Genomic DNA, 4041 nt, shown 5'->3' with positions numbered 1-4041 from the left:
AAAAAAATTCAAATAAATTGGAAATGTGTTTTGATACATTTTCTTCTGTTGCCCTTATTGTACCTGACATAGAAATTTCTTTGGGTGAAGTTTATATAGTGACAAGCATATACAATATTCTTGAGGTACTAGGCCACAGTCAGAAAAAGAGAATATAGGAGGAGTTATGTGGTAGATGATGATAAAAGATTAGAAATTGAAACTATACCATATATAATTATATACTTTATATATATAATTATCTTGATTATAACCTAAATTGTAAAATCCCAATATTATTAGTACCATTCCCGGACACATTCCCTTTGTTTCTTAAATTTTTGCTCTCCAAAAATGGGAATCACAGAAACAGAAGATACTTAAATGTTCATGTTAGGCATTTTTTTCTGAGCTCATAAAAGATTGATCATTTAATGTGTTTTTCTCTCTAATAAGACTGTAAAAAGTTCAGTGTTTTGAGGCTGTTAAACAATGCCCATAGAGTTAATAGTCTCAAGAATGATTGGAAAATGATGGAGTTGGATGCTATAGGTCATACTTTATAAATCTGACTAAAGGAGAATTAGAATACTAATGAGAGTCAACAACCATTTTCTTACCTGCTCCCAATTTGTAATTCTTGCCCTGGTGGCACATATATTACAAGGAGAATATTGTTTTCTAATTTACAGTCAGAAAGTCATTGAGGTGACTATGACTTTGTTTTTTAAATAGTACGTTGATTGTCTTGTTTAAAAATGTATAGTGCCCTGGAAATTTATGTGACTAAAATGATTTATTTTAAGTAAAGGGTACTTTTATAAAATAAAGTGCCAAACATCATATAAATGAATATTTACGGGCTTGGTATCAATCAAATCAGTGGTAAGAGCGAATTTTTTCAATGTATAACTTTCATATCAATTTTTTTTTTGGTGATTCAGCTTAATAGGAGTTTATGGTATGGACCCATTCATGTCATATCCGAATAAACAAAAAATATCTAGAGTTGTTCCTGCCATCAATTCCTTCAGCACAGTCTTCAAAGTAGTTTTCCCATTACCCACTTGGAAAGATATTTCCAAGGAGGGGATAATGCAACCCATTCTACATGTGAATAATGGGTGGCACACATGCCAATAATCATAATCTAAATTAGTTTAAAAGTCAAAGGAGTAAGGGGAGAGAAAAGGAATGAAGGATTAATTGATTTGCTGAGAACATGTCACATGCTAATTATTGTTTTACATTTTTCATCTATGTCTCTCACATGATTCAGACCACAAATCTGTGTGATAAGTATTGTTATCCTTATTCTACCAATGATGACACAGTAGTGAAGTCATAATTCAGACTTGAAATTCTGTCTTCTCTCAATTTTCTCCCCAATATTAGATATTCTCGATGCTGTTCAGATTCTCTTATTCAATGAGAAAATCACTTGCTTTTTGGCCCTTGTCATCTTTGTCTGTATAATAAGGGGATAAGACAAAGACGTTTGATGAAAATTTCTTCAAGTTGTATCAGGTTTTGGTTCTTAGTGGGTAGTCCTTTATAAGTCTGCACAGGGCTGGCTAGTGACACACTGCAGCCACCACAGACAGAATAATAAAATTACTGAAAAAGCGAAGTATACTTTCCAAAAGTTAGACTCTAATCAATGTAGTCAGTGCAACAATTTTCTTTAATACTGAATTGCATCTTATACAGCAATTTGCACAGATCTTCGCAATAAAACTGTAAGAAAAGGAGAATAGGATATTATATTTACAATTCTACAGAGGAGTAAAAAACTGACCTTGATCTAAATAAGTTTAGAGATGGATTTTAATCCTTTAATAAGCAAAAGACTTACAATAAAATTGATAAATGACAATATCAATACTTTATTTAAAAGTAATTTCATAAAGAAACAAAGTCAAAATGGATTCAGTTAACATAAAAAAGAGGTAACCCAGAAGAAACCAATAAATATTGATCTCAATTTCAGCAAGCAGAAAATAGAAAAAAAAAAAAAAAAGAGCAGAAAACAGTGAGAAATTGTTAAAGTGAGTGAAAGATGAACGGAAGTTGCTCTGAGAAACTACAACACAACTTATTTATTCAAGTGGATGTGTCAGATTTAAAGATGTGATTTCAATAAATTTTTTGAATAGAGTGTTGTACCTTTGTCTAAAGTAGTAAAATTCATTTGGATTAAAGCTGAATATGGATTTGCCTCCTCAAATTCAATTCAATTCCAAGGTTTGAAATTGCAGGGGCTCCTGAGAAGAAATGGCAAAAAATAAAAAAGAGAGAGAGAGAGAAAGGGGAATAGAAAGGGAAACAAAATTCTATTACTTGAAGCCCCGTAAAGCAAAGATTTACCAAACTTTAGATTTTATACCCCCTATTTTTTTAGCATACCCAACTAAATTTAAATGATCTTATGAGCGTAAATCTTTTAGTCTTCATGAGATTTTTCCAGCTTTTCTGCCTTTTAGATTGACATTTCTAGTTGCTCAAGTTTTCTTCTTCAAAGCAATGGGTATAAAACATGTGATTATTATTAAACAGTTGTGGAAAATACCATCTTTATTCCAACACTTTATCAGGTAGAACTTGAAGGTAAAATATAGTTTGGATGCTGAGTCTACAGGTATTGTATTGTATTGTATTGTATTGTATTGTATTGTATTGTATTGTAAAGTGGTTACCAGAGATTTAATAACATAGCAGAAGTAACTGAATAGCCTCCTCTGCCCCCCACACTTGTACTTTTCTTATTTCAAAAATGCCAGGAAGATAAGCGTATGCAAAAATATAAAGTTTGTACAATTTTACACAACTTAATCTATTTGATCATTAGTTAAGTAAGCTTAACTAAAATAAAAATGTATTGCTACTACTTTTTAACTCTCTAAAGAATACACTTATCAGTTTTTGAAGGAGCTTTAATTTAATGATAACAGTTAATCTTTTTTATTTTTAGTAAAAATAATCATACCCTTTTAATAATAAAATTAACCTTTAAGTCCTTAAAATTGCTAGTTGTAAGTGAATTTTTTGAAGATTAATTCATACTTGCCAACACTCACTGAACAGGTATATAAAATTAACTTTGTTTATTTAGCAGTCAAATAACTTGGTGCTTTCTAGTTAGTATAAAAAATATCAATTAATTGTTTCTCACATGTATTTATGTCCTTCACAGGATATAGTCAACTGTAGACACTCAATGTAAAGTATTATGATAATTTTTATGTCTGAGAAAATAAGAAGATTGCTTCATAGAAAAGTTAAATGAATTTGAGATACAGGTATTTCTGACAGCCTAGAGTTACATTGTCTAAAACACTTTAAAAACTGGCCGGGCGCTGTGGCTCATGCCTGTAATCCCAGCACTTTGGGAGGCCAAGAACTCCTGAGATCAGGAGCTCAAGACCAGCCTGACCAACATGGTGAAACCCCATCTCTACTAAGAGTACAAAAAATTATCTGAGTGTAGTAGGTGTACTCAGAAGGCTGAGGCAGGTGAATCGCTTGAATCTGGGAGTCAGAGGTTTCGGTAAGCAGAGATTATGCCACTGCACTCCAGCCTGGACAACAGAGCAAGACTCTCTCAAAACGAAAACAAACACACACACACACACACACACACACAAAACACTTAAAAAAAAAAAAAAACTCTAAACAATTCAGTCTTGTATTTGGAAGAATAGTGACTTGTAAATTTTGCTGTACGTTAATGACAAGTCTCTCACTCAAATAAAGATAACCTAAGTAAAATAATTTATGTCAGGTGAAAACATTCCGAATTTGCTTGGAGAAAAAGCAACAAAAGCCAATAAATAATGGTGGTTCCTATTACCCATTTAATTCTTTAATATCTTAAACTATTATTAAAGGCATGCACCACCTACACTCCCTTGACCAATTAACCCCTTAGCTGATGGATTTCAGTTTGTATTTTTACCATGTGATCTGTCTAGATTCACTCTTTTCAGGATTGATTGATATTTTTCTTTCTTTCTTTCTTTCTTTCTTTCTTTCTTTCTTTCTTTCTTTCTTTCTTTCTTTCTT

The sequence above is a fragment of the Piliocolobus tephrosceles genome, chromosome 10 (genome assembly GCF_002776525.5).
Source record: "Piliocolobus tephrosceles isolate RC106 chromosome 10, ASM277652v3, whole genome shotgun sequence".
In the NCBI taxonomy this organism is placed as follows: Eukaryota; Metazoa; Chordata; class Mammalia; order Primates; family Cercopithecidae; genus Piliocolobus; species Piliocolobus tephrosceles.
Note: the sequence above shows the minus strand (reverse complement) of the source record.